A 12153-nucleotide genomic window follows, 5' to 3' on the forward strand; every position below is an offset into this window, starting at 1 on the left:
TGGATTTTATGCAGTTGTGTGGAAGGGGCCTTAGAAGCACAGAACTTCTTATATCAAGGTGGGAACCCAACTAATGTATTAGATTAATGATACTTGGTAAGTCTGCCTATCATTATATGCTGTTCCGTCTCCCAGGGTTTTGATTTTACAAGTTGACGATAGCCACAGGAATAGCACCTGTTTGCATTTCTTCCAGGGCTGTTGCAGATTCTGCAGCAACCTGATAGTTTAGCCATTAGCAGAGTTTGTAGCCAGCTCAGCAAAGTCTTTGCTGCGTGCAGCTTGCAAATGTATCTTGTTCTGGAGACCGCCCCTTTTCCTGGGGAAAGAAGGCTCCATTTTGAGAAGCCTCTTTCCTTCTAAACTGAAGAAGAAAGAACTTAGATGTGCTTGAGTGGCCAAGCCAGGCCAACTCTGACAAAGCCATTGTAAGTACTGACCTGCCTTTAAAACCAGTGCTGAGTATAGATAGGGAAAGACCTGTTTTTCCTAAAAATAGTAGCTTAGGACTGGGGCAGAGAATATCTCAGGATTTCTCTGCCACTGGAGGAAGTTCAGGAAGTGACTGTTTATATTTGCAACCTTAACTACATGTGCCAAGTCTGCCAAGGACTTTGTGAAAATAAAATTTTGTTTGATTGTTCAACTTGAAGTGCCTTTGGTTACTGGGATTTCCAGAGCTTCTAAGTAAGGCCCCCGCAGTACACCTGGGCAAAGGAAGAAGCACATCTTAAAGCTTTAAAGGGTGCCTGGGTGTGACGGAATACTAACCAACATGACAGTAAGCTCCTAGACAGTGGGGAGGTGCCCCTATCTGTGCCAACAAAAAGTGATCTGACTTATAAGAAGAAAAGAGCTGTTTGTACACTGTTTACAAACTGTAATGGCAATCTTACATTGCTGTTAATACACATATGTTTTTCTCAGCCATTTTACTTCCTGGATTAGCAACTGGGTTCAATTTCTTTAATATCCAACAGATAAAATGTATGCTAGAAAATGACATCAATTATACTTTCTCAGCTATTGTTTTCCCATAAGTGGAGTTAACGCAGGTAAGAAAGGCTACCCTGGAAAACAGGACAACTATAGAATACATATTATGGAAACATAATAACAGTTGTGAGAAATTTAAAGCCTGACAATTCTAAATCGAATCTAAGACCACTGAGCTAAAAAACTTGACGTCTGATGGGTTGCTGAGAGTCTTTCGGACTGTATGGCCATGGTCCAGAAGCTTTCTCTTAGGAGAGAAAGCTCCTGGAACATGGCCATTCAGCCTGAAAGACTCACAGCAACCGAAGGATTCCAGCCATAAAAGCCTTTGACAATACCTTAACGTCTGATCTTAAGGAAAATTGCCTAAATTTGCTTTCATGATTAAACTTGTTGCCAAATTGAGGATGAGGAAAACATGTCTTGTTAGCATTTGAGTGTATTATTGTATTCTCCTTGCTAATGTATTGCTATATCCATGTCCTCCATTAATAATGTCCTGCTTTGCATGCTTATCTAAACCTCTAGAAACAGTGAGAATGGATCATATTATGCTAGATATGCTTTGGAGTATTTGGCTTTCAGAGACACAATAAATATAGTCAATGTTTATAACTGATGCAGATCAATGCGTTGTCAAAGGCTTTCATGGCCAGAATTACTGGGTTGCTGTGAGTTTTCTGGGCTGTATGCCAATGTCCTAGAAGCATTCTCTCCTGATGTTTCACCCACATCTATGGTAGGCATCCTCAGAGGTTGTAAGATCTGTTGGAAACTGAGCAAGTGGGGTTTATATATCTGTGGAATATCCAGGATGAAAGAAAGAACTCTTGTCTATTTGAGGCAAGTGTGAATGTTAAATTGGCCACCTTGATTAGCATTGAATAGTCTTGCAGTTTCAAAACCTGGCTGCTTCCTACCTGGGGGAATCCTTTGTTGGGAGGTGTTAGCTGGACCTGGTTGTTTCCTGTTTGGAATTCCCCTGTTTTTTAAGTGTTGCTATTTATTTACTGTCCTGATGCTAGAGTTTTTAAATACTGGTAGCTAGATGTAGATCAGTTTTCACAGCTCATGATAGCAGCAGGTATTATTGTAGTAAAATAATAATTAAAGTTTCAGCTATATGCTGATCTGTTTACTCGATTTTGGCAATAGCTGGCATCGCCCTGTGGCCTGTATTTGCCAAGCTCTGTCATTTATGTTTCGCTAGAAATGGTGTGATTGCAGTATTATGTGCCTAGAACACACAACCAAAAGTTATATCTACACATTCAGTGCCAGACGCTGAGATTATCCTCCTAAACAAGCTCTAACTACATCCTGTTCTTGTAAGAGATCTCTGATGAGGATTACCACATATGCATTAGATGTTGCTCATGTGCACTTTGAAGGTCTAGGAAATACTGATGCTCGAAATAAACTTTTTCCATCTTGACCATTGCCATAGTAGGTTAGACTAAAACAGTAATGGGACTTGTTGTCTGTTCAGTTTCAGGGATCATCTTGGTTTGTGTCTCACGTGAGATGAATTATCAGCCCTACACAACTCTTCTTATATTCCTACAGTAATCTGTAATTTTATTCAAAAGCAATTTGTATTGATACATTCCTTGATTAGAATCACATGCTCTGAATACTCTGAAAGTTATTTTTCAACCTCTTTTTTTTTAGCCTTTTAACTGACTGTGCCATTAAAAACGTGCCTTTATAGGGGTTTTTTTTCCTTGTCCAGAGCAATTTGAGAAACTGCAAGTCACTTCTGGTGTGAGAGAATTGGCCGTCTGCAAAGACGTTGCCCAGAGAATGCCTAGATGTTTTGATATTTTTACCATCCTTGTGGGAGGCTTTTCTCATGTCTCCGCATGGAGCTGGAGCTGACAGAGGGAGCTCATCTGTGCTCTCCCCAGCTTGAACCGGCAACCTTCAGGTCAGCAACCCAACCTTCAAGTCATCAGTTCTGCCAGCACACGTGTTTAACCCACTGTGCCACCAGGGGCTCCTGCCTTTATAGGTAAAAATAAATAGGCCATCATGAACACTTTCCCCATATTAGTAGGACATCCTTATCAGTTGGTGGTATAGTTGGAAATATCTTGAAAAATCAAGTTCATAATGGGTGTCAATTTGCCAGTTGCCATTGATTACGAGCTTATATGTGTGGACATACTCAATAACAACAGACTTTATTACAGTCAACAGACCAGAAGGTGATACATAAAATACATATTAAAACATAGTAGAAAACATTAATGTTAAAAATAGCAACTAGCATACAATTTGAAATATAAAATATCATTTGCTATGTATATTAATTATTACAAAATGGCACAATATGAAAAACAGAATTAAATAATATTGGCAACTTACTGTATATACTCGAGTATAAGCCTAGTTTTTCAGCCCTCTTTTTAAGACTGAAAAAGCCCCTCTCGGCTTATACTCGGGTGAGGGTCCTGGTGGGCTTATATTTGGGTCAGCTTATACTCGAGAATATATGGTACATTTATTATTTTTCTCTATTATTACTGGTATTATTACATTTATTATTTTTCTCTATTATTATTGGTATTATTACATTTATTATTTCACTCTGCTCTTATTATTATTATTGCATTTATTATTTTACTCTATTTATTATTACATGTGTTATTTTCCTGTATTTATTATTATTATTATTACATGTATTATTTTACTCTATTATTATTGAAAGGATGCATAAGCACATTTACATTGAAGAAGATGAGAATAATGATTTGATCAGAGTTGGACAGTCTTATCTTAAATGGAAGCTTTATGTAAATATTCAAAAACATTTAACCTACTGGTGCCTCAATTAATGTAATTTATTGGTATCTATTTTTATTTCTGAAATTTACCACCCTCGGCTTATACTGGAGTCAATGTTTTCCCAGTAAAATTAGGTGCCTCGGCTTATACTCGAGTATATACGGTACTCGAACAAGTAGATTATATCTAATATCCCACTATATTATTATGCTGCCATCTCAAAAATAATCTGGAATGTGGAGGTTTTGATTGAAATTGTAAGATTAATTTTAAAAGTTAGTAATATTATGACCATTAGACAAATCCACTTGTTATATGTGTGTATATGTCATATTACAGATTTGGCCTGCAGAGAATTAAAATAAAAAATACAGCCTTAAATTGGTTGCCCCTTAGTTGAATGCACTGCTCCGGGCTGGTCATACTCTGACTGGGACTAACAATTGGATTTAAGCCTGTTTACTTATTTATTGTAATTACACCCTGCTTTTCCCCTTCTGAATGGAATTCAAGACATTTAACAATAAAACAAAGCAAGAGCAGTTAAAACATAAAACACACATATTAAAATAGATGGCTATTAAAGCAATTTAAAACCAATCAATAATAATAAAATAATAATCCATGAAAGAACAAAAAATAACCCTTTCCAGCTGCCCAATTTAACTGCCCAAGGTAGTAAATGAAATATCTTAAAAGCTTCACCTTATACGTTCTGCACATCACTGTACCATTAAAGCAAGTGAGGTTGGGCTTGGTTTGGTTGTTCTAAGAACTGACAACTCTGAACATCACACTATGCTGTACTGTACTGTACTGCTAAATACAGATATGTCAGAAAAAACTCTTGTTTGTAAATTCTTTGTCATGTAATAATAAGCAAAGCTTGGGAAGGAATTGCCAAGTTTCATTCTGAAGAAATCTATTAATTGGCCTGTGTTCTAAATTGTGACTTCATCTCATAAGTCTTTGAGTAATAATTGCTACGTGATGAAAAGTGAGACATTAGGAGCCTAACGTATATTGCTCATCTGCAACTGACGCAAGTAGTCACAGGTTCTGTCATCAGGTGTAAAACACTGTTTGAAAGTACCTATGAGAACATATACACTCCAATGTCCTGACATCCCTCCCCACCCTCAGATTTCTAATAATGTTTTTAAACTTGGATGATTATTTCTTAACTCTGTAAAGACTCATGCAGAGCCTATCAGACTTCGACAGAGGAGAAAAAGTGTGGCAAAATTACCCAATCTCCTTAAGGTTGTGGGAGCATTTGGAAGAAATGTTCAATAAAGTCATCACCATGCAGAGAATAACTGGGTGCATTTAATATAGTCTGTGTAATCTGGGAGGAAATAACTTCTGTTCATTTTTGAAGAATTTTTTCAGAGTGCCCACCTAGTGAAATAGCCCTGCCTATGTACCGGTGGCGAAGTGTGTTAAAGCGCTGAGCAGCTGAACTTGCAGACCGAAAGGTCCCAGGTTCAAATCCCGGGAGCGGAATGAGCGCCCGCTGTTAGCTCCAGCTTCTGCCAACCTAGCAGTTCAAAAACATGCCAATGTGAGTAGATCAATAGGTACCGCTCTGGCGGGAAGGTAACGGCGCTCCATGCAGTCATGCCGGCCACATGACCTTGGAGGTGTCTACAAACAACGCTGGCTCTTCGGCTTAGAAATGGAGATGAGCACCAACCCCCAGAGTCAGACATGACTGGACTTAATGTCAGAGGAAACCTTTACCTTTTACTATGTACCTTTCAGTGCATGTAAGTGAACCACCATTCAAGTATGAAAAATTAGAATACAGGACAGATTTTTCCCATTCTTGATCACTTTGGGTTAGGTCAGTGGTTCTCAACCTGAGGTCCGCAGATGTTTTTGGCCTACAACTCCCAGAAATTCCAGCCAGATTACCAGCTGTTAGGATTTCGGAGAGGTGACGGCCAAAAACATCTCGGGACCCCAGGTTGAGAACCACTGGGTTAGATGAAGCATGGGAACAAAAATGCATCAATAATGTAACTGATTCCAGTCTTTAACAGTCTTTAACAGAAGTGAATCTAGCATGGGCCAATAAGGACACTTTTCCAGCATACTAAATTCAATTGTCAAGAAGAAAAAACAGTACATAAATCGCAGGGTTGTTGTATGTCTTTCGGGCTGTGTGGCCATGTTCCAGAAGCATTCTCTCCTGACGTTTCGCCCACATCTATGGCAGGCATCCTCAGAGGTTGTGAGGTATGGATAAACTAAGTCACCTCACAACCTCTGAGGATGCCTGCCATAGATGTGGGCGAAACGTCAGGAGAGAATGCTTCTGGAACATGGCCACACAGCCCGAAAGACATACAACAACCCTGTGATTCTGGCCATGAAAGCCTTCGACAACACATAGTACATAAATCATTCACTGAGTTCATAAAATCTGTAGAAGCATAAAAGGTGGAAAATATAGCACATAGGGTTACAGAATAAGCAGTGGGAACTAACTCATGTTATGCAACATTCAACAGACAAATAGATCACTTCCCCCTAGTTCCCACAAGTGCTCTATTAATACTTCCTTTTGTGCAATACAAGAAAGGTCTTCTGTTGGAAATGGATACTTCTTTGTCCGATGTTTGCTAAAGGGCTTGTGCCATTAATGGCCTCAGGAAAGACCTCAAATATTTCAGAGCAGATCAAAGCTAGATCAAGACTATACCTCCGTTGCAGAAGTTCCTAGGTTCATAATAATGGGAGACACCTCAATCTGAGACCCTGGAAAACAGAGACTAGAAAATTCTGTGCAATATTGGACTCTTATTATCTCATTCAGAGCTTCCCATAGCTGTTTGTTTGGGCTGTGATCCCCCAAATTCTCTCAATTGTATGCTCACTGGACTCTCAGATTTCTCTAATATTTCTACTACTATTTCTATCTATTGGTACTAGATGTCTCCCTAGGTTTTTAAGACAATTGCTGGCTCATCGACTAGTATACTCCCCAGCAAGAATGCATGAATCAAATAGATGTTTTTAAACTCCTGCACCCAGTGTCTTTGACCCAAAGTGATACAAATTTCTTGTGGATTTGCTGCAGAAATTGTTAACAGGTGCAGAGCTGCCACCAGAAGTGCTATTCACAAACAAGGCTTTTCCTCTACTAGCAATAATCAAAGGTTCATTCCGACCTGATTGTTATATATTATGATGATTCAAAATAGAACAAAGTCCGTATTGTCCATAGAAGCCAACCAAAGAAGGCTGCTAGGATGGACAAAATGGCCGATTTATAAGGAAATTTTAAAAGAAGAGTATAATTCAGAAGTCACCTCAAATTAAGAATCTAGAGGAAATACAAAAGATCAATAAAATGTTTCATGGTATCAATACATACAAATTAAAGAAACATTTAAAAAGGATATATTAATTGGATTTACAACATAAAATAGTTTTTGGGATATTCTGATCCAAAGAAGGAAAAAAGCTGTATCAATTGTATATAAAAAAAATTGTTAGAATGGGCAACGAAAAAAGAAGAGATCACAAATTCAGTGATAAAATGGGCAGAAAACATAGGTAGACCAATAAAACTACATGAATGGGAAACAAATTGGACGAAGAAAATAAAATATACATATGCAATAGAACTCAAAGAAAACTGGTTAAAAGTAATACATAGATGGTATTTAACACCAAAAAAATAGGCCCATGAGGATTGGTAGATACTGGATAAATGTACTTTTTGGTTGCTTGAGAGTTACTATTAAAACACATCTAACTAATACTATATTCCATACCATACCATAACATAAACTCTGTATTGACTTGATATTAATATTTAAATGCAGTTACTAAAAGCAAAAAAGTCAAAGACAAACTTAACATAATGTAACACATTTTACGGTTTTACTACAGTAGAGTCTCACTTATCCAACATAAACGGGCCAGCAGAATGTTGGATAAGCGAATATGTTGGATAATAAGGAGGGATTAAGGAAAAGCCTATTAAACATCAAATTAAGTTATGCTTTTACAAATTAAGTACCCAAACATCATGTTATACAACAAATTTGACAGAAAAAGTAGTTCAATACGCAGTAATGCTATGTAGTAATTACTGTATTTACAAATTTAGCATCAAAATATCACGATTATTGAAAACATTAATTACAAAAATGTGTTGGATAATCCAGAACGTTGGATAAGCGAGTGTTGGATAAGTGAGACTCTACTGTATATTATGAAAACAGCTTGTTTATTTAAAGTATTATTTCTTTGGCTTTTTGCCAGTTGCTTGGGTTCTAGTTAACTGTATTATTAGTAGGAGTAGGTATTATATTTATTTGCTTTTTTCTCAGAATTGAGACCAAATGTGGATTAAAAACAATATAATTAAAAACGTTCAAAACTTAAAAATGAATTCTTGAAGCCAGAAGGGACGCAAAGAAAGAAATGAGTTCTCTAAAACACACATATATCCACCCCTTGCTGATGTAATCTGTCTGGCTTTGCCAATTCCACTTCCACCTCCTACACAAATATTGGAGATCATTCTCTTTTTAGAGCCACAATTTGAAACATATGAAACATTAAGGAATCATATGAGCCTGAGTCAGGCTTACTGTGTTGATCTGTCTAACCACACATTGTCTACTTTTGTCTGGCAGGAACAGCCAGAAAAGCAATTTCTCTCATCAACTTTCTGAAATTTGTTTTAAGTAGAGATTCCCTGGGATTATACTTGAAGTGTTCTGTATTCTAAATCATGTACTCTAACACAATCTCACCAACCACACTTTATTATCCCCATGGCTTGTAAGTAAGATTCAATGTTTTCTGCACTGCAGCAGGAACACAGAAAATTTGTTACACACAGTCCTTTGAAGGGAATTCAGCTTCTTCAGGCTCACAACTTTCTCTAAAAGGTGAGAAATTTGTATACCTGCAAAGGAAGCATGCAACTGAGGATGCATCTCTACACTGCAGAATTAATGGAATATGATACAATTACTCAATGCTATGTAAACCTGGGATTTGTAGTTTGTTGAGACATCAAGACTCTTTGGCAGAGAAGGCTAAAACCTTGTCAAACTGCATTTTCCATGATTCCATAGTTATGAGCTGTGGCAGTTAGAGTGGTGCCAACTGCATTAATGCAACAGTATAGGTGCACCTTGAGAGAACTTGGAAACATTTGTTTTGTTGTTACTGTTTTGGATTACGATGCCCAGAATAATCTAGCCAAGGGAATCTGGGTGTCAAAGTCTACAGATTTACATTTCTGAGCTCTGGAGTTGTGTTACACATTGCTACTTCTTCTCAGACCACACAACTAGTTTCTGTCTAAATACGAAGTTGGATATGGAGTTTCCCTCTCCAAAGTTAGCCCTCGAACCACTATGTGGTAAACATTTCTATGTGGTAACCACTCTGTGGTAATCACTTCTGGTTTCTTTACTTTTGTCAAGTTTCAGCTTTGCCTGTCAAGAAGAATGAAGCAGGAAGCATGATGTGGGTCAGTTTGGAATTACCCATAAGTCTCATTTGAACAGGAATGGTTGAAACCATATAAACTAGTGGCGATCAACAGTGGCATTCTAGATGCTTTCACGCTACATTTCAAATAATTTCTCAGCAGTGGTTATGACAGCCAGGGCTGAGAATAGCAAAAAGACCACAGTTGCCAAACCTTGGTCTGAACTAGAAATGAGAAGGCCTGGGGGGGGGGGGGGGGGGGGGAATCGTTTTTTCCTCTTTTTTTCCAAAGCCATTTTTTTCAAAAAAAAAATGGAAAAAAAGTGTTTAGAAACAAAAATTCTCATTAAAGTCTTCATATTATATAGTTTTAATACTATGTCATAGGTATATTATTTATCATTGCTCCCCTCGATGGATTGTCACCTTGTCGTGGTGAGGTAGCTTGCGTATTCCAATGAATTGCTGTGTTTGCTGTGTTTTATCATGTGTTTTATAATGACTGTGATTTTATTTTATGCCTTTTAATTTTATTTCTGTGTTTTTTGTATTTTATACCACTGTATGCTTGTTTTATATCTGTGAGCCGCCCCGAGTCCCTCTGGGGAGATGGTGGCGGGATATAAAAATAAAATTATTATTATTATTATTATTATTATTATTATTATTATTATTATTATGACACAGCAAACAAGATAGATATGCTGGATTTCGTATTGCAAAATCACAAGTCGAACACTACCCAAGTGTCTAGGACTGTGTGATGTATTTTCGGATGATGCGTGCAGATCCCAGTAGGGTGGCCTTTTGCAGTTGGCAGATCGTGATTTTGTCAATGTCTATTGTTTCCAAATGCCGGCTGAGATCTTTTGGCATGGCACCCAATATGCCGATCACCACTGGGACCACCTGCACTGGTTTCTGCCAGAGTCTTTGAAGTTCAATCTTGAGGTCCTGATAGCGGCTGAGTTTTTCCTGTTGTTTTTTGTCAATGCGACTGTCACCTGGGATGGTAACATCAATGATCCAAACCTTTTTCTTTTCCACAACTGTGATGTCTGGTGTGTTGTTGTTATTATTGTTATTGTTATTATTGTTATTATTACAGTAGAGTCTCACTTATCCAACATAAATGGGCTGGCAGAATGTTGGATAAGCGAATATGTTGGATAATAAGGAGCCATTAAGGAAAAGCTTATTAAACATCAAATTAGGTTATGATTTTACAAATGAAGCACCAAAACATCATGTTAGACAACAAATTTGGCAGAAAAAGTAGTTCAATACACAGTAATGCTATGTAGTAATTACTGTATTTATGAATTTAGCACCAAAATATCACAATATATTGAAAACATTGAGTACAAAAATGTGTTGGATAATCCAGAACGTTGGATAAGTGAGTGTTGGATAAGTGAGACTCTACTGTATTATTAACCTACGGGCGTAACCACTGGAGTCATGCACTCTTGGGGGGACGCAGGCGAGGTTCCAGACAGAGCACAATCTGAAGACCTCAATGGTGGAAGATAATGTCACAATAGCTGTCAAGGTGGAAGAAGGCTGCAATGATTCAGAAGCCACAGTTTATTTATTTGTTTATTTATTTCCAACATTTATATCCCGCCCTTCGCACCCGAGGTGACTCAGGGCGGCGTACACAATTGGCAACAATTCGATGCCAACACATAATTAACATAACAATAAATAAAATCCATTACAAACAAACAATACAGTATAAAAATATAAAACATATGGTTAAAATCCGTTCATCCAATATCCTCATGCTTTAGCCATAAATCAGTCCAGGTCGTCTTTATCATTTATTCATCGAAAGCCTGGGCACATAGCCAAGTTTTTAGGGCTTTTCTAAAGCTCAAAGGGGTTGGGGCTTGTCTTATATCTCTGGGGAGGTGTTCCACAGCCGAGGAGCCGTGACCAAAAAGGCCCTGTCCCTCGTTCCTGCCAGCCGCACTTGCGAGGCAGGTGGGACCGAGAGCAGGGCCTCACCAGATGACCTTAGGTATCTTCCTGGCTCATAGGAGGAGATACGTTCAGACAAGTAGATTGTTATGTTAATCACGACCTGGGACCCTCACTCTGTGAAGACTTTGTATTGATCAGCTGTGCACAAACCTCCACACATTAGCAAAACTCACGCACAGGCGTCTTCCAAGAACTTGGAAGGCCATCATACTCTGACAATGAGGGATTGCCTAAGTAAGTAAGTTATCATTGGAAACGAACATATTCTACACATTTTTCAATTTTTCCAGAAAAAAATGGCTTTATAAATGGGGGGAAACTGTTTTTTTCCCTCTTTTTCCTCTTATTTCTAGGTCTGCCTATCTCTACTCTGAACTAATGACATCAAGGATTGACAATATATCTAGGTATTGGCATTTTAAAAAACAACCAACTAATGATATATCCATAATATCAGTCCCTGCATTCTGTGCTCATCGTTAATACTCCAAGGCAGAAACATCTGCAATGAAAATGATACTTCTCATACACATACACCTCAAACTTGCAAGTGAGCAAATGGAGAATAACTCTTTCTCTTGTCCTTGCTTAGGCCTGATCCCATCTCACCCGTCGCCGTCGCCGTCTCACTCGTTCAGTCGTTTTTGACTCTTTGTGACCTCATGGACCAGTCCACGCTAGAGCTCCCTGTCGGCTGTCACCGTTCCCAGTTCCTTCAAGGTCGAGCCAGTCACTTCAAGGATACTGTCCATCCATCTCACCCATTTTCATGCTTCTCTGCTCTAGCTTCTATGTGGCAGGAAAGTCTGTAGGGTTGTTCCAGAGCTGTTGCCGCCACCATCCTGTAGACCAACCCTTAGCATCCTTTTGCTCAAGAGTTAGAGGAGAGTGGCACATTGCCATTAAGAGTCAGATAAGGAA

The 12153-nt window shown here is 38.3% G+C and overlaps 1 long non-coding RNA gene across 1 annotated transcript in view; it reads left to right on the forward strand.

The window, feature by feature from the left end:
- Positions 1-218: 218 nt before the first annotated feature.
- LOC134299453 (uncharacterized) overlaps positions 219-12153 on the forward strand; it is a 52935-nt gene continuing 41000 nt past the window's right edge. The window contains exon 1 of the long non-coding RNA XR_010006671.1: positions 219-428. This is a non-coding gene — a long non-coding RNA (uncharacterized LOC134299453). The remainder of the gene's footprint in view (positions 429-12153) is intronic.

The sequence above is a fragment of the Anolis carolinensis genome, chromosome 5 (genome assembly GCF_035594765.1).
Source record: "Anolis carolinensis isolate JA03-04 chromosome 5, rAnoCar3.1.pri, whole genome shotgun sequence".
NCBI lineage: Eukaryota > Metazoa > Chordata > Lepidosauria > Squamata > Dactyloidae > Anolis > Anolis carolinensis.